Genomic DNA, 20,817 nt, shown 5'->3' on the forward strand with positions numbered 1-20,817 from the left:
AAGACTTAAGCATTCCTTCCACAATTTTCACAATTTCAAACGATGGAATAAGTTCTAAGCGATTATTAAATTTTCTAATGTTCAAGCCTGGAACAGACAGATGTGAAGATTTTCCATTTGTAAAAATACCCCCACGAAACTTGAATCGAAAGTTGCATAGAATAAACTCCATCTTATACCCTCCACCCTATGATTACACGAATCATCTTTAGTTCCACGCATCACAATCAACAACAATAACAACGACACCAGAAACGTCAGTTGCCAAGCCATCGAACCAAATCAAAAGTTGTCGGGCACAGCCGGCGCACATCGGGAGAAGCAAAAGAATCGCGAGAACACCCGGCAATCTTCCACATGCCGGCTCTCATCTTCAACAACGACGATAGATAGAGATAGAAGCGATCCTCCTCGTCGCGTCATGCGTAACTTTCTTTGCCCGCATGCATCGAAGCCGCTTCGGTCGGTTCTGGGTCGAACAGCTGCCTCTTTTTACCGATAACGATTTTATTTCCTCGCTACGATTCTAGGCCCTTTTTTTCCTAGAACAGCAACATAGACGCGTAATATAATGAAACACTCAATGTTTTCAATCAAGTGACACCTGATGTGACTAGGACTAGAGTGTTTCTACATAATTGTTTTTCTCCGTCATGAAACGACACCATTTCAATGAATTGATTCTGATACTCGTTTTCATTGCACTTTGAAGCTGGAGCTGTTAATACATTTACCAAAAAATAAAAGTTTATTCGAAAACGACATACAGTACTGGGCAAAATAAAGAACGCATTTGCCATCAGAATGTTCAAATCCCTGTATCTTTTATGACATGAGGAATTTTCTACTCATAACATTCAGATGAATTTCAGTATTTTTGATACACTACCGGTGAAAAATTTTTGTCAAAAAATGTCATGTGTTCTTCACACTTCAGCGTAGTTGTAGTTAAAGTCATTTTTCGTTTAGACTAAATAAAGTATACACTCTTAATAACCTTAAGAGGTTGCTATTTCTCTGCTAAGAAAACTTTTCCGTCTTTAAAAAGATTTTTTCAAAGCAAAATTGTTTGAAAATACGTTGTATATTAGCCATGAGCACGAATTAGAAGCTCAAGGCTAAAAACCGTAGCAGTTCAGCGAAACAGAGGAACCAAGCGGAAACTTACAACCAGCTAGTGAACCTCCATATAAGAGAAGCGACATCTGATCCCTCTTAAAATAAAATATGTGGCAACATCGCCGAAATCTTGGACAAAAAAAATCCCCAGCACTGTTTTCTGGCTCAATGTTCAAGCTCTAAAGTGAACGCTCCTTCAATCCAACAAAACAACATTGAACTCGATGCCCGAAGGATCGCGATAAACGGTATGAATGACTTGAATTTCGTTAATAATTAGTTAGTTTTCTAACTAGAAACACGATTCACCAAAGCATTGAAATAAATTGCACCTAATCATAAATTCATATGGTTGAGTTTTCAATAAGAAAGGTAAAAGCTCTGGGACAAAATGCTTGGATCGATTGGAATCGATTTTGACAGTTCTTTTGCTCGATTATAATTTTGTGTTTCAGATGTCACTTCTCTTATATACAGGTTCACTACAACCAGCAAGTACATGTCTACACAGAAAATAATAAAAAGGTAAAATTTACCGATTTAGCAAGGTGAACGCTCGTGAAAGCCAAAAAGGTAACTTCTACCTCTTCGAAGTTTGAAAAAAAGTACAATTCACCGAGAAAAAATGTGAATCCAAAAAAAGGTTAATCTTATCTCGTGGCGAGGTGAAGTTCACCTGAATTGAGCTGAATAAAAAAGTATAATTCACCTTGAATAAAAAGATAAATCCAAATAAGGTATAACTTACCTCGTAGCGAAGTGAAGTTCACCTGGATTGAGCTAAAAAACGGTACAATAATTCATCAAAAAAAGTAAATATTTGCCGAACCCTTTTATTGAGATTAAGCTGTTTTGTTGTTCAGGGAGGAAATTTCGCTTCGTGCCCTATACATGAAAATCGGTACAGAATGGTAAGTGTTTTCTTAGATATCATAGTTGTGCTGGTTCTTGTCATAATACTTTGCTTTTGTTTCAGACCGGCCCACAGAGCTTGGAAGTGTATTTCACGTCATCCTCCAGATTTCATTCCGGAAAAGCCGGACCTCAGCTGCCATAGTGGCTTGGAAGAACGCGAAAGCCAGATTGCCACGATTCCGGCGAAGAAAGGACTTGCCTCAAATTTTTAAAAATATTATAAGGTTAAAGTCCCTATTTATTTGAAATAAATATCAATTTTTATATGAATTTTGATTTAATTTTTATTGAAGAAACCTTTGCCCTTTGCATGTTCCGGACATCGATATTCTTTTAAAAAATTATGAAATAATGACAACAGACTCTTTAACCGAAATTTTTAAATATAGACAAACACTCGAAGTAGTTAAAGTATCTTAGCCACTTCTCGAGAAACTTATTTCTGATTGTAGACTTCCTCTCGCTTCCTCTATCGTGCTGAACCGCAACGGGGTGTATAGCCGTTAGTTTCTAATTCGATGCTCCAGGTACATTTAAAACGTATTTTCAAGCAATTTTTCTGGTGGTTTTTGGCTTTAATTTTACGGATTTTTGAGGAAACACTTGCTTTTCTACCATCCTATCAAATTCAATCGCGTCCTTAGAAGGATAAAGAAATCATAAAACTCTTAGCTCCGACGGCTTTTTCAGGAAATTTAATCCTTTTTTTTTATAAGAAGACAAACAGTTTTCTAGACAAAGAAATAGCGAGCTGTTAATATTATTAAGAGTGCGTATTTTGTTTTGTCCAAGCGAAGAATGACTTTGACTACTACTACGCTTAAGTGTGAAGAACACATTACAATTAAAAAAAAAAATTCACCAGTCTTTAGTGTTTAAAAACTACTACAATTTATCTGAATATTATGAGATGAAATTACTTATGTGAAAAAAGATACATTAATAGATATTCAGGTTTTAAAGAAAATAATTGTTTAAAATTAAAAACCGCGGAAAAATCTAAGACGGGGAACACAGATATTTGGCAATCTATATCTCAAAACCACTGGACCAAATTATAAAAATGTAATATTTTTGAGATATCGAGGATGTTGTGTTCAATTTTGTAGGCTTTAAGTTCATTATTGCATTTATTAAATCTGATTTATTTTTCTAAGTTAAGCAAATTCGTAATAAGTGAGAAAACGAAACCAAACAAAGCTATCAGACACTATGTTATTCTTTGAAAATAAAAAAAAAATGATGATTCAACATTTTACTATTGAAAAATTTGACACCAAACTAAGGATGTTATCATTTAGGTCTCAGGTTGTTAAAGCAAAAAATAGATAACTAATGGAAGCATAAATTTGCTATCATCGGATAAAATTCTACATCAAACTGTGCTAAAAGTAGGCCGTTGATAGCTCATTTTGATTTCGGCATGCTATCAAAGAATAATTTTTTACGGAATAATGATGCCTAATTTTGCAAAGTCAACAGCAAATATAGCTCTCTTTATGCTGTTGACAGCTGGTTCTGGTGTCTGTTTGATATCACTTTGGGCATTAAAGTCTGCTCTCGGGTAGGTATTTGAAAATTTTGATGACAAGTGCGTACTTTATTTTGTCTAGTGCTGTATGTGTATTTTGCATGTTTTTCGGAGATATTGATTTTGTCAAAAACAGTTAATATATAACTAGGGTTAATGTACCCAATCTTGGCCTCTACGGCATGGTTGACTAGATTTCCCATGATTGTAGTCTTCCTGTATTGTGTACCTTTAAAAGTCCTTCAACAAATATGATTCAGGGTTGCTAGCGATTTTCCGTTTTGAAATTCCAAAGTTTTTCCCGGTTTTTTCCAGATTTTTCCCGGTTATAAATGATGATCTTCTCGATATTTATTATACTAGTTTTTCATATCATGGTGAAAAAAAATCAATATACAGGGCTTCAAATTTCTAATAAATGTATCCCAAAACTTGTAAACCGGTTAGAATCATGGCAAACACTTCGGCGTCTTCTAACACGTAATCTTTTCGTATCAATTGACAGGTTTTCACGATTTTTTTAACAAATCTAACGAACGGGGCATCTGTTCGTTGTTTTGCTCCGCAATTTCATCAATTTTGCAAAAATAAGTCCGATTAAATTGATCTTGAAACTATAATGTAGTACTTTTCAGCCAATATAATTTTTCAAGAATTTTTATAAAGTTCTAGAAAAAAAAGTATAATTTGTATGTGTTAACAATACATCGGAACATACTATAAAATCATTGTTTTCTAAATGCAGTTATATTTTTTTGTACAAATTCGAAGAAATGTTTTTGATTCTGGTGAAAAACGTCTCACGCTGCCAAATTATTTGGTTTTTGCATAAAATAATTTTTTGAAATATGTATATCGAACACTGAATAATTTAACGTCGAAACTAAAACTAGTACAGCCGAATCTAGATGTGCGAGAAACCTCTATAGTGAGAAAACATCAAGTCTCAAGCTTTGCAAAACACAAAACCTCTTCAAGTGAGAGTGTAAAACCTCTATAAGCTAAAGTCGTTTTCCTGACTAGACCAAGAAAATTAGAGAAAATAACACTTTTGTACCATATTGAAACTTACTCAGAAACCTTCGAACATGCATCAACTGGTGTCAGGTGCATTTTTATCAAATACACATTGAATAGTTGAATTTCTAGATCACTTTAATGCATTTGTATGTAGCTGACCCTCTATAAAATAGAACCTGGTTAAGTAAGAAACCTCTTTAAGCAAGAAACAAAGTTCAGTCCTTTGGACTCTAACTTATCCAGGTTCGACTGTAGTTAGTTATGTGTTTAGTTTTGTCTATAATAGTTTCATTATTAAATTTATAACATTTGAGTTATGCTTCTAAGTGTAGCACATTTGCGGAGAGCGAAAAAATGAGATAACTCATATTTCTCCGCAATTTGTTAAAAAAGCGATTCAAACTTCGTTTGTTTACTAATGAACGAAAATAAGTGTTTATGAGATAAATCTATATCGAGACTCTTAAAAAAATACTCCCAAATTTTGAAATAATTTTAAAAATATTTTTGAAACTCCGTGAAAAAATTTCAAACATGTCAATTTTCCCGGTGAGGTGCCGAAATTCCCGGTTTTTTTCCGGTTTCCCGGTGACGTGATGAAATTCCAAAGTTTTTCCCGGTTTTCCCGGTTCGCTAGCAACCCTGATGATTGCTTACTAGCCTGAAATGCAGTAAAAATATGTCCTTGATTGAAAGCGGTTGATAATTTGAGATAAACCTGATCAAACTATTGATTGAAATGCTCCGTATTGTAGCCCCTGCGCCGTATTTTGGCTCTTCATAAGTTCCTTAAATTGGCCGTCTCTAGAAAAAACTTGCCTCAATAATACAACAACAGCCCTCACGAACTCATTGAAAGTATTCCGGAAGGAAGCACAACAATGTTCTGTACTGTTTTCAAAAAGTCGGAAGTACGAAATGTCAATCAACTTTTGGAATTGATATTTGCATGTAGAATTATAATCTTACGTAAAAAAATGATATCCTCACTTATTAGTATTCTCATTTTCGTGTGATATTCTGAGCTAACCACTCAGAATATCTGGCAACACTGGTGAGTTACCACGAACCTAAATTGAGTTGTTTGGCTTCACAGTGTGATGATGTAAACATTTGTACCGTGTTTACCATCATCAGCTGTCATCATCAATCATCACCGTTATTGTTACAATTGCGAATTTACTCAAAGCATGCGGAACCAAAACAAACTGTTTTGGTTTCGCCGACGGAGCGGCAGATTTCCTCTGCCGAAACCGTAAGTATCAACAATATTCATTTATATATATATTTCCGAGATGCACCTGCGCAAAGTTCCGTCGTTAAGTCACTTTTTTTAAGGTGTACATTGCACATTGGTACAAAACATCAACAGCAGAACTAAATTAACAGTCCCCAGGAATGAAAACATGTGGCGATGTCTTTGACAACATTGTTTAGTTTAACCCTAGTCCGAGGCCATTTTTATTGATCATATTTTTGTAAAGTATCGCTGCGCAATTTTTGTTACACCAATAGAAGTTATGAAATAACCTTTGTAGCGAATATAAATTTATTGCGGAAATCTTCCATTTATATACTCAGTGCAAAGTTGAATTTAAGTGCAAGAGAATCTGAAAAATTGCAAATTGACTAAAAGTTTAAAAAACAGCTACCTATGAAAATTCGTCTAAAATACTGTGTTTCGTATTTTGACCATCAAATGCAAAAATGCGCCAAATTATTTTACAAACCATTTTCCAAAATTTATCTGGTGTGACTTAAACAATTTTGATGGTTCATCGATTGTAAAGTGGGGTTTTACACCACTTGTTTACATTTTTTGTGCTCAACAATTGCTTAAACAATTTCAAAAACATATATCTATCATTATGTGCAACGTATAGCCTCTAACTTAAGCGTTCTTCGACACTAAGTAAATTTTTTTTTGAGCATTCTGTAGCTGTTCTACAGTATTTTTCCGAAGCATGTTTTTCAGATTTTTTCTTAAACATTGAATAAAGGAAAACTGAAGAGTTGTAAGTGAATAATGCCTGAGAAACATATTTGAGAAGCGTTACGAGGTTTCTAAAACTATAAATTTTGAAAAAATCAGTTGAGATACATATACACATAGAGGTTTTAAGCGAAGAGTGTGAAATTGACATTCAAGGTCTGATAAGGGAGTTTTTCCAGGGCTTTCAGGGTGCGTCCATAAAAAAAAGTAATCATTGCACTCAAGAGCGGATCAGGGTTAATCAATAGTAGTATTTATTGTTGGGCCGTCTGGGCCGAACAGAAAACTCAAATATGCATGGCTTTTTTTGGGAGTTTGAAAACAATTTTCACGCTGCTGTCGTGTTTCCACGAAAAAATGAAATAAAATTTGAGGTGTTTTTCGTTACTTTTTCAAAGATTTTTTTTTTCGAATAATCACTGGACTCTGCTTAAATCTGTCTGGATCTTATGTTGAAAAATTCGAAATCAAATTCCAAAATGAAGGGCAGAAATATTGAATCTATAGATTTTGTTTGGTACGCAATCAAACGTAAATTTTATACATGAGTTACTTAAAATATGCGCTGAAAAATTTCGTCACGGTCTCAAATTTTTGCAACGGTCAGAAATAAGTTCCATCAAAATTTTTCAAAATAATTGTAAATTTTTAAAGAAATTGCAACATATTAAGCCTAATGTATTCTTTCACGAAAGTGTGAGTTCAGTAATGAAAAGTCTCCTATTGCACTCCGCTAATTTATAGCGATAATTTGTTGTTTTGAAGCTACAAAAAGACTCATTTCCATACGAGAAAAAGTGGTAGATATATTTTTAATTTCTGTCTTGTATTTAACTCTTGAACTTTGTTTAACTCACTGGGAAATTTTAATATAAACTTTTTTTTTACATTTCCAAGACTACAGCAAAGAGTTTTGAACTCAAAATTTAACTTTAGTGTCTTTCTTTATATGATTGCTGGTATTTTAATGAGTGTCATGATAGGCGGTACTTGAAAAAATTACAAGTGATTTTTTAATGTCTTATCTTATTTTTTAAAACTTTCCTATTTTTCTTCCCTTTTTTAAGAAAAAGTTTAATTCTGGCTTAAAAAATGAAATTGTAATTCTAAATTCCAAGTTTTTGTTACAATTCCTGATCTCAGAATCAAAACTGAATTTTGGTATCTTTTAGTATTTTTCCCGGTTTTGGACCTGAATTCCTGGGTTTTCCCCGGTACCAATAACCTTTTTCAATAACTATAATAGTTTTTTTTTTCGGAAAAACACCAGCTGACTCACACATCTTTGTTAAACGATTTCCGAGGCGTTTGTTTTAAAAGTAAAGCAGTTCAAGTTGGAATAATTTCACCAAGAAATGCCCAAAGACGAAAATTGTCGTATGCAATGAAAACCCGTAACAAAGTGAGGAGAACTAATTCAGATTTCAGATTTCGATTTCAGATTCAGATCTTAGATTTCAGATTTCAGATTCAGATTCAGATTTCCGATTCAGATTTCAGATTCAGATTTCAGATTCAGATTTCAGATTCAGATTTCAGATTCAGATTTCAGATTCAGATTTCAGATTCAGATTTCAGATTCAGATTTCAGATTCAGATTCAAATTTCAGATTTCAGATTCAGATTTCAGATTCAGATTTCAGATTCAGATTTCAGATTCAGATTTCAGATTCAGATTTCAGATTCAGATTTCAGATTCAGATTTCAGATTCAGATTTCAGATTCAGATTTCAGATTCAGATTTCAGATTCAGATTTCAGATTCAGATTTCAGATTCAGATTTCAGATTCAGATTTCAGATTCAGATTTCAGATTCAGATTTCAGATTCAGATTTCAGATTCAGATTTCAGATTCAGATTTCAGATTCAGATTTCAGATTCAGATTTCAGATTCAGATTTCAGATTTCAGATTCAGATTTCGGATTCAGATTTCGGATTCAGATTTCAGATTCAGATATCAGATTCAGATTTCAGATTCAGATTTCAGATTCGGATTTCAGATTCAGATTTCAGATTCAGATTTCAGATTCAGATTTCAGATTCAGATTTCAGATTCAGATTTCAGATTCAGATTTCAGATTCAGATTTCAGATTCAGATTTCAGATTCAGATTTCAGATTCAGATTTCAGATTCAGATTTCAGATTCAGATTTCAGATTCAGATTTCAGATTCAGATTTCAGATTCAGATTTCAGATTCAGATTTCAGATTCAGATTTCAGATTCAAATTTCAGATTCAGATTTCAGAATCAGATTTCAGATTCAGATTTCAGATTCAGATTTCAGATTCAGATTTCAGATTCAGATTTCCGACTTCAGACTTCAGATTCAGATTTCAGATTTCAGATTTCAGATTCAGATTTCAGACTCAGATTTCAGATTCAGATTTCAGATTCAGATTTCAGATTCAGATTTTAGATTCAGATTTCAGATTCAGATTTCAGATTCAGATTTCAGATTCAGATTTTAGATTCAGATTTCAGATTTCAGATTTCAGATTCAGATTTCAGATTTCAGATTCAGATTCAGATTTCAGATTCAGATTTCAGATTCAGATTTCAGATTTGTGATTTCAGATTCAGATTTCAGATTTCAGATTCAGATTTCAGATTTCAGATTCAGATTTCAGATTACAGATTCAGATTCAGATTTCAGATTCAGATATCAGATTCAGATTTCAGATTCAGATTTCAGATTCAGATTTCAGATTCAGATTTCAGATTCAGATTTCAGATTCAGATTTCAGATTCAGATTCAGATTTCAGATTCAGATTTCAGATTCAGATTTCAGACTTCAGATTTCAGATTTATATTTCAGATTCAGATTCAGATTTCAGATTTCAAATTCAGATTTAAGACTCAGATTTCAGATTCAGATTCAGATTTCAGATTTCAGATTCAGATTTAAGATGCAGATTTCAGATTCAGATTTCAGATTCAGATTTCAGATTTCAGATTCAGATTTCAGATTCAGATTCCAGATTCAGATTTCAGATTTCAGATTCAGATTCCAGATTCCAGATTTCAGATTTCAGATTCAGATTCAGATTTCAGATTTAGACTTCAGATTCAGATTTCAGATTTCAGATTCAGATTTCAGATTCAGATTTCAGATTCAGTTTTTAGATTCAGATTTCAGATTCAGATTTCAGAATCGGATTTCAGATTCAGATTTCAGATTCAGAATTAGGTACTATATTCAGATTTGAGATTCTGAATTTAAAAATTCAGATTAAGAATTCGGATTCGGAGATCTGATGCGAGGCATCCAGGCATCAGAAGATTCCAGATTTCAGATATGTGAATTAAAGAATTATTCAATTAAAATTCAGCCTACCTTGATAATATACAACTACATCAATCGAAACGTCGACTGCTACAAAAGTTGAAAGAGTTGAGATAATCCAAAAGGTTCTTCTTCCTCAGCAGCACCGTCTATTGAAACCACCACACTTGTAATTCGAGGGTTTTCCAAAGAGGGAAAACACTTCTAGTAGGAAAATCCTTTAAAAGGGGATCACAAAAAAGGTTTTCAAACACTGATGTTGTATCTCAAAACTTCACTCACAAAATACAACCCTCGAAAATGGTTACTGAAACCCTCAAAATACACTGCCGTCGAACGATCTTAGTTAAATCCCACTTTCATCGAATATCTTCATACCCCATCCGAGGTAAGTACACCACAAATTTAGTTCAATTGACTTTTTCTTCCTGGTTAAAACTATTCTTCTTCTTTATTCACCTTTTTTTCTGATTTAGCACTTGTGTATCAACTTTTCAAACCGACTGAACTTTTTTTGCCTATTTGTTTTTTTTTCAACACTTTGATTCATTCACAATCTAACTACAGCAACTGTATAAGATAGTAGTTTACTTAAAAAGTATTCTGAAAAACAACGAGAACAATTTCTGTTAACGGAAATCACTGGTAAAATTTTCTGACACTTAAAATACACGGATACCCGGAGGGGCAAATACATTTTTTTGCGAATACGAGAAAACGGGAAAAAAGGACACCCGGAACAAAACTGCTGCGCCGACCGACGAACGACCGAAATTCACCAATCAATTTTTCATCTTTTTCCACCGGCGGCGACACGGTGAGGGTGGAAAATTCGGATACACACAAAGCAAAGGAGGAAACCGACCACCCCCGGAAAGGGGAGGGAGTTGATGGCAGGGGGTGGCGCGCAGGATAAAAGGATTTCCCCGAAAATTTCACCACCAACATCTACGCGGCGCGATTGACAACACAAATACCATCGAAGAAAGCCATCCTCCTCAACCCACAGCATTCGGATGAGAGTGTGTGAGTGCTATGTGAGAGTCCTTTTTTCGTCACACTTTCATATTCTTTCGTTGAACACGTACCCCACTTATGTACGTCCCGACGTCGTGTCACGAAAACTTCTCACCCACCCACCTACCCTGTCCCGACTACCACACCCACACTCAACGGAAAAACAGGAAAATTCACCACTCGGAAGGCTCGCGCAGACCACACACACAAACAAAGGACTAATACTAGAATAATTGCTACATTCAAATAAAAGTGGCGACGAAAAAGGATATCCTGATGTAGGCAATAATTAATGCTGGTTTAATAACAGAATTGCGCTGCAGAGCGATGACGAATTTTTCGAGTTATTCACTGCGTTTTTATAACTCCATTAAAACTCCGACCTGCTTGCACAGTAATTAGTATCTTTTTCATCCTTAATTCACCACTGGATTTACATGGATGGCAAATAATCGACCTGAGAAAAAAAAAATCTGAAATAACTCTCTTTTCGTTATCCCATTTCAGTACACCCGTAAAAAAGAGGGGCTCGTCTTCGAAATCGCTCCACTAATTCGAAGATGTTGTTGCTTCCTTCCACTTCTTCATAGAACACAAAAATAGAGTCAGTAACCCATGACAATAGCCGACTACGTGATATATGTAGATAGATGGAGTCACCACACCAAAGTTAGCTATCACTTATTCACCACCCCTTATAACCACCGAAGGAACCCTAGCAAAGGTGATAAAATCTGCCAATCCAAATTATCCACACTCGATGATCAATTAAAATTAAAACTAAATGGCAATAAAATCTAAAACAAGAGCGCAAAAAATAAAACCAGAAACAGACTCGACTGAAATCCCGGACTAGAATCGCGCCACGCCGATGCTTTACCAAAACGTTCGATGTCTCGACTGGGACACACTCTTCTCTCGACTGAATGCGGTCTTTCTTCCGTTTTGTCCGTCTGGCTGTGGCGGCGAGCTGGTGGAATCCCTCAACTTCATTTTCATTTCTTCTACACAAAAAAACGAAACTTCAGAGAAGATTTTGTTGCCCAGCAGCCTTGCCAGATCTACGGAGTTCTCCGTAGTTCTACGGATTTTCAGCATTTCCTACGGATTTTCTACGGATAATCGAAAAAATTCAAGCGATTCTGCGGATAAATGAAAATTCTATCTGACAACCAAAAAAAGGTCATAAAGTTTTGTTTTGCCGGAATCAGTATACGTTTTTCGTTTTTCGTAAGATCTACGGACTTGAGCGGTTTGCAATCTGGCAACGCTGTTGCCCAGTTTGGTTGTGTGCAGCGAATTGGTAACTGGTGGAGAGCAATCCGTATTTTTTATGTTTATTGCGAGCGAACGTAGCATAATAATGTTGCCTATATAGCGGTACTCACTGAGCAAGGCAGCATAAAACCTTGCCCATCAATCAGCGAGGGTCTATCCGTTCTACGTGTCCTTTTTCAAGTTTGCCGTTTTTCTCGAAAATGCAACAACTTTTGAAGCTATCAGTTTAAATGAATGAGATGTTATAACTAAAACATTGGTCCAGACCTAAGTGTTGTCTAAAATTCAAAGTTAAACCTGAGAATAACATAAAATCAAATATTGATACGTCCCTTCGAGATGTCATGCTAACAATACAGTTTCTTGGCGAAGAGAGCGAGAGAGCTAAGTGAGCGAATTCAGATTTCCTCTCTCCGCTTTTCTATCGAACAAGAACAAGAAATCTCTTTCTTTTTGACAAAGAGAATAGTGCTTGTGAAGTTGTGGAAAACTTCACTAACCCCATGAAAAAAAGCAGCGTTGCCAGATCTACGGATTTCGAGCCATTTACGGAGCTATGGAAACCTACGGATTTTCAGCATTTTTTACGGATTATCGAAAAAAGTAAAGGGATTTTGCGGTAAACTAATATTCTACCTGACGAGCAAAAGAAAAGGTCATCTAGTTTTATTTTGCCAACAAAAGTACATTTTTTCGTTTTTCGCAAAGCGTACGAGTTTGAGCGGTTTGCAATCTGGCTATGCTGAAAAGAATACCATTCGCAAATGATGTATTTCCCGGATTGCACCACAAACAAGCATTTACTTTATCCCTGAGCTTGAAAGAAGTAAAGCGCCCAGCAAAAATATTGCGAAATAGGGACCATGTGTACAACAAAGAGTTTAAACGTTATTGGTTCCAATTTCACCTACTTGGAAACAAAATCAGTCAAATCATGGACAACAGAGGTTAAATTTTAAAAACTCATAAGCTTAAAATGACAGAATGACAATAATGACAAAAATGACAAAAATAAAAAATTACAAAAATGAAAAAAAAAAATGACAAAAATGACAAAAATGACAAAAATGACAAAAATGACAAAAATGACAAAAATGACAAAAATGACAAAAATGACAAAAATGACAAAAATGACAAAAATGATTGTAATGACAAAAATGACAAAAATGACAAAAATGACAAAAATGACAAAAATGACAAAAATGACAAAAATGACAAAAATGACAAAAATGACAAAAATGACAAAAATGACAAAAATGACAAAAATGACAAAAATGACAAAAATGACAAAAATGACAAAAATGACAAAAATGACAAAAATGACAAAAATGACAAAAATGACAAAAATGACAAAAATGACAAAAATGACAAAAATGACAAAAATGACAAAAATGACAAAAATGACAAAAATGACAAGGATGACAAAAATGACAAAAATGACAAAAATGACAAAAATGACAAAAATGACAAAAATGACAAAATTGACAAAATTGTCAAAAATGACAAAAATGACAAAAATGACAAAATTGACAAAAATGACAAAAATGACAAAAATTACAAAAATTACAAAAATTAAAAATTCCAAAAATTACAAAAATGACAAAAATGACAAAAATGACAAAAATGACAAAAATGACAAAAATGACAAAAATGACAAAAATGACAAAAATGACAAAAATGACAAAAATGACAAAAATGACAAAAATGACAAAAATGACAAAAATGACAAAAATGACAAAAATGACAAAAATGACAAAAATGACAAAAATGACAAAAATGACAAAAATGACAAAAATGACAAAAATGACAAAAATGACAAAAATGACAAAAATGACAAAAATGACAAAAATGACAAAAATGACAAAAATGACAAAAATGACAAAAATGACAAAAATGACAAAAATGACAAAAATGACAAAAATGACAAAAATGACAAAAATGACAAAAATGACAAAAATGACAAAAATGACAAAAATGACAAAAATGACAAAAATGACAAAAATGACAAAAATGACAAAAATGACAAAAATGACAAAAATGACAAAAATGACAAAAATGACAAAAATGACAAAAATGACAAAAATGACAAAAATGACAAAAATGACAAAAATGACAAAAATGACAAAAATGACAAAAATGACAAAAATGACAAAAATGACAAAAATGACAAAAATGACAAAAATGACAAAAATGACAAAAATGACAAAAATGACAAAAATGACAAAAATGACAAAAATGACAAAAATGACAAAAATGACAAAAATGACAAAAATGACAAAAATGACAAAAATGACAAAAATGACAAAAATGACAAAAATGACAAAAATGACAAAAATGACAAAAATGACAAAAATGACAAAAATGACAAAAATGACAAAAATGACAAAAATGACAAAAATGACAAAAATGACAAAAATGACAAAAATGACAAAAATGACAAAAATGACAAAAATGACAAAAATGACAAAAATGACAAAAATGACAAAAATGACAAAAATGACAAAAATGACAAAAATGACAAAAATGACAAAAATGACAAAAATGACAAAAATGACAAAAATGACAAAAATGACAAAAATGACAAAAATGACAAAAATGACAAAAATGACAAAAATGACAAAAATGACAAAAATGACAAAAATGACAAAAATGACAAAAATGACAAAAATGACAAAAATGACAAAAATGACAAAAATGACAAAAATGACAAAAATGACAAAAATGACAAAAATGACAAAAATGACAAAAATGACAAAAATGACAAAAATGACAAAAATGACAAAAATGACAAAAATGACAAAAATGACAAAAATGACAAAAATGACAAAAATGACAAAAATGACAAAAATGACAAAAATGACAAAAATGACAAAAATGACAAAAATGACAAAAATGACAAAAATGACAAAAATGACAAAAATGACAAAAATGACAAAAATGACAAAAATGACAAAAATGACAAAAATGACAAAAATGACAAAAATGACAAAAATGACAAAAATGACAAAAATGACAAAAATGACAAAAATGACAAAAATGACAAAAATGACAAAAATGACAAAAATGACAAAAATGACAAAAATGACAAAAATGACAAAAATGACAAAAATGACAAAAATGACAAAAATGACAAAAATGACAAAAATGACAAAAATGACAAAAATGACAAAAATGACAAAAATGACAAAAATGACAAAAATGACAAAAATGACAAAAATGACAAAAATGACAAAAATGACAAAAATGACAAAAATGACAAAAATGACAAAAATGACAAAAATGACAAAAATGACAAAAATGACAAAAATGACAAAAATGACAAAAATGACAAAAATGACAAAAATGACAAAAATGACAAAAATGACAAAAATGACAAAAATGACAAAAATGACAAAAATGACAAAAATGACAAAAATGACAAAAATGACAAAAATGACAAAAATGACAAAAATGACAAAAATGACAAAAATGACAAAAATGACAAAAATGACAAAAATGACAAAAATGACAAAAATGACAAAAATGACAAAAATGACAAAAATGACAAAAATGACAAAAATGACAAAAATGACAAAAATGACAAAAATGACAAAAATGACAAAAATGACAAAAATGACAAAAATGACAAAAATGACAAAAATGACAAAAATGACAAAAATGACAAAAATGACAAAAATGACAAAAATGACAAAAATGACAAAAATGACAAAAATGACAAAAATGACAAAAATGACAAAAATGACAAAAATGACAAAAATGACAAAAATGACAAAAATGACAAAAATGACAAAAATGACAAAAATGACAAAAATGACAAAAATGACAAAAATGACAAAAATGACAAAAATGACAAAAATGACAAAAATGACAAAAATGACAAAAATGACAAAAATGACAAAAATGACAAAAATGACAAAAATGACAAAAATGACAAAAATGACAAAAATGACAAAAATGACAAAAATGACAAAAATGACAAAAATGACAAAAATGACAAAAATGACAAAAATGACAAAAATGACAAAAATGACAAAAATGACAAAAATGACAAAAATGACAAAAATGACAAAAATGACAAAAATGACAAAAATGACAAAAATGACAAAAATGACAAAAATGACAAAAATGACAAAAATGACAAAAATGACAAAAATGACAAAAATGACAAAAATGACAAAAATGACAAAAATGACAAAAATGACAAAAATGACAAAAATGACAAAAATGACAAAAATGACAAAAATGACAAAAATGACAAAAATGACAAAAATGACAAAAATGACAAAAATGACAAAAATGACAAAAATGACAAAAATGACAAAAATGACAAAAATGACAAAAATGACAAAAATGACAAAAATGACAAAAATGACAAAAATGACAAAAATGACAAAAATGACAAAAATGACAAAAATGACAAAAATGACAAAAATGACAAAAATGACAAAAATGACAAAAATGACAAAAATGACAAAAATGACAAAAATGACAAAAATGACAAAAATGACAAAAATGACAAAAATGACAAAAATGACAAAAATGACAAAAATGACAAAAATGACAAAAATGACAAAAATGACAAAAATGACAAAAATGACAAAAATGACAAAAATGACAAAAATGACAAAAATGACAAAAATGACAAAAATGACAAAAATGACAAAAATGACAAAAATGACAAAAATGACAAAAATGACAAAAATGACAAAAATGACAAAAATGACAAAAATGTCAAAAATGACAAAAATGACAAAAATGACAAAAATGACAAAAATGACAAAAATGACAAAAATGACACAAATGACAAAAATGACAAAAATGACAAAAATGACAAAAATGACAAAAATGACAAAAATGACAAAAATGACAAAAATGACAAAAATGACAAAAATGACAAAAATGACAAAAATGACAAAAATGACAAAAATGACAAAAATGACAAAAATGACAAAAATGACAAAAATGACAAAAATAAAAAATTACAAAAATGAAAAAAAAAATGACAAAAATGACAAAAATGACAAAAATGACAAAAATGACAAAAATGACAAAAATGACAAAAATGACAAAAATGACAAAAATGACAAAAATGACAAAAATGACAAAAATGACAAAAATGACAAAAATGACAAAAATGACAAAAATGACAAAAATGACAAAAATGACAAAAATGACAAAAATGACAAAAATGACAAAAATGACAAAAATGACAAAAATGACAAAAATGACAAAAATGACAAAAATGACAAAAATGACAAAAATGACAAAAATGACAAAAATGACAAAAATGACAAAAATGACAAAAATGACAAAAATGACAAAAATGACAAAAATGACAAAAATGACAAAAATGACAAAAATGACAAAAATGACAAAAATGACAAAAATGACAAAAATGACAAAAATGACAAAAATGACAAAAATGACAAAAATGACAAAAATGACAAAAATGACAAAAATGACAAAAATGACAAAAATGACAAAAATGACAAAAATGACAAAAATGACAAAAATGACAAAAATGACAAAAATGACAAAAATGACAAAAATGACAAAAATGACAAAAATGACAAAAATGACAAAAATGACAAAAATGACAAAAATGACAAAAATGACAAAAATGACCAAAATGACAAAAATGACAAAAATGACAAAAATGACAAAAATGACAAAAATGACAAAAATGACAAAAATGACAAAAATGACAAAAATGACAGAAATGACAAAAATGACAAAAATTACAAAAATGACAAAAATTACAAAAATGACAAAATTGACAAAAATGACAAAAATGACAAAAATTACAAAAAGATAAAAAAATGATAACTAATTTTAAATTTTCGGTTTTGTCAAAAATATCGTTATGGTGAAAAATATTCGAATAAATTTAAAGCTTTCATTATCTTTGAAAATGTCAATGTTTTCAAAATTGTTAATATTTAAAATTTGTATAAAATGTCAAAATTGCCGAATTTCACATAATTTCAATATTTTTAATTCATCGGATTTCGTCAAAATTGTCCAGATTATCAAAATTTGTTATTTTTATTCGTATATGTAAGTCATTTTTGTTATTTTGTCATTTTTGAAATTTTATTATTTTTGTCATTTTTCTAATAAAATTCAATTATTAAAAATGGTTTTTAAAATGTTCATCATTTCACAATTGATAAAGAAATCAAAATTGGCACTTCATCAAAATTATCTTTATTGGTTTTACTTAACGAGCCTATAGTAAACAAAGAGACGAAATGTCACGATTGGAAATTTTGATTATCTGTGTCATTCCAATCGAGCAAAACCAAGCAGTCTTAAAGGCAGCCCTACAGCAGTGTTGCAAGCTCATTATTTCAAAAGGGATCAGATTGCGCTTCTTTGTTTACTATAGTTTCTTTAGTTTTACCCAAAAATTTGCTAAATTAATCAAAATTGTCAAAAATGTCAAATTGAATGACTTCTCAAAATTGTTTAACACGTTCGTCGCCAAACTTAAAAGGTGTCAAACTTTAGAAAAAAAATTCTAAATTGTCAAAGTTGATAAAACTTTAAAAATTGTCAAAATTATCATGTACAGACCCCGTTCGTTTTTGGCAACATTCGATTTTGGCAACATTCGATTTTGGCAACATTCGATTTTGGCAACATTCGATTTTGGCAACATTCGATTTTGGCAACATCCGATTTTGACTCATGTGCCAAAATCGAACGGTTTTTAGAAACAACATTACCTTTTAGTTTTCGTTATAAAAGGACCATTATTTTTATTTTCATAGTATTCCGTCTTACGACATAACTTGACGAACATAATTCCTAAAATTCACTCGGTCCATGGCAACCGTTCTCCAATTTCTCGGGCACCCCACGTTCGTCAGATCACGCTCCACTTGGTCTAACCACCTCGCTCGTTGCGCCCCCGCTCGTCTTGTTCCTACCGGATTCGTAGCGAACACCTGTTTTGCAGGACAGTCGTCCGGCATTCTCGCAACATGTCCTGCCCAGCGTATCCGGCCAGCCTTAACCACCTTCTGGATACTGGGTTCGCCGTAGAGTCGCGCGAGCTCGTGGTTCATCCTTCGCCTCCACACTCCGTTCTCCTGTACGCCGCCAACCAATTTAATTTAGAAAAACACTATAAATACGTTTTATGTTCTGAAACAGTGATGAAATGAAACAATAAAACCAAAAGTTTTTTTAAAATTTGATAAAGTACTTAAAAATGACAAAAAGATAAAAAATTCAAAAAGTTAAAAAAGAAATTCAAACAAAAGACTGAAAATGACAAAAAACAACTAAAAAATGATAAAGAATGACAAAAACAGCAAACATGACAAATGAAAACAAACATTTTAAACATGATAAGAAAAGTGAAAAATGCATCAAAAACATGATGAAAAAAATAAAAAATGACTACCAATGCACAGTGGTCCAAAATGCGTAAAACGTGATCGTTACTTATAACTTTTTTAGGTCACATTTTAGCATATCGGTGTCTTCGGAGAAGTTTGTCAGTAAAATCAGCTCTATAATAAAAAACTATTATTTTTCTGATTAATCCCCCTACAAGTGAGATAAAATTTCTAACTTCTCTGTTATAGGTTTTAGCTCTTTGATGTCTTCGACAAACTTGTTAAAAATCAAGTTTTCTACAACTTTGTCTCAAATGCCAAGTTTCTAAAATGATTATTATTCGAGATATCGGCCAAATAAGAAACTTAACCTCTAAAAATCGGTTTTTTAATAATAACTTTTTTCAATAAATTTTAAGTTTAATAAAATGTTCCACAAAGTTGTTTGTCTTACTAAAATACACCACTTTGCTGAACATTTCAAGTATGTAAAATGTTATACTGCAGAGCTATGTTAAAAAGATTACCGAAAATAGGGCTTTTTCACGCCTTATTTTACAAACACCGGGCAACATCGGGCAGCCCGCTTTAGATGCAAAATAAAGTCGAAGATTTCGTCTACAAGATGCAGGTACAATCGTCAGTATCCACTTGCATCCAAGCGAGATATATCAATTTTACTTTTCCATGTTTGCATTAAAAACAACGATTTCTATGAAAGCACATACAGTGCATTCTACTAGGTACGTGTGTTTTCTTCTAGCTTTTCCCTGCGCGATGTCAGAAGCAAAGGTTTGGAAGCGTATTTGTATTATTAGCATCTCCAGCTTGTAGAGGATATCTATTTCAATTGAACACACAATAAGCTGTACTAATAATACAAATACGCTTCCAAACCTTTGCTTCTGACATCGCGCAGGGAAAAGCTAGAAGAAAACACACGTACCTAGTAGAATGCACTGTATGTGGTTTCATAGAAATCGTTGTTTTTAATGCAAACATGGAAAAGTAAAATTGATATATCTCGCTTGGATGCAAGTGGATACTGACGATTGTACCTGCATCTTGTAGACGAAATCTTCGACTTTATTTTGCATCTAAAGCGGGCTGCCCGATGTTGCCCGGTGTTTGTAAAATAAGGCGTGAAAAAGCCCTATTTTCGGTAATCTTTTTAACATAGCTCTGCAGTATAACATTTTACATACTTGAAATGTTCAGCAAAGTGGTGTATTTTAGTAAGACAAACAACTTTGTGGAACATTTTATTAAACTTAAAATTTACTGAAAAAAGTTATTATTAAAAAACCGATT

The 20,817-nt window shown here is 31.6% G+C and overlaps 1 protein-coding gene across 2 annotated transcripts in view; it reads right to left on the minus strand.

Moving 5' to 3' along the window:
• Positions 1-11,804, minus strand: part of LOC129757407 (tyrosine-protein kinase Src64B) — a 224,839-nt gene extending 213,035 nt beyond the window's left edge. The window contains exons 1-2 of one of the 2 annotated variants that reach the window (XM_055754619.1): positions 11,763-11,804; positions 9,917-10,468 (exon numbers count right to left, since the gene is read on the minus strand). The gene's annotated coding sequence lies outside the window, so the exon portion shown is untranslated. Of the gene's footprint in view, positions 1-9,916; positions 10,469-11,717 lie in introns of both variants that reach the window. The other variant, XM_055754618.1, reaches the window with a different exon arrangement.
• Between the last annotated feature and the right edge of the window lie 9,013 nt (positions 11,805-20,817).

This window comes from Uranotaenia lowii, chromosome 3 (genome assembly GCF_029784155.1).
Source record: "Uranotaenia lowii strain MFRU-FL chromosome 3, ASM2978415v1, whole genome shotgun sequence".
Taxonomy (NCBI): Eukaryota; Metazoa; Arthropoda; class Insecta; order Diptera; family Culicidae; genus Uranotaenia; species Uranotaenia lowii.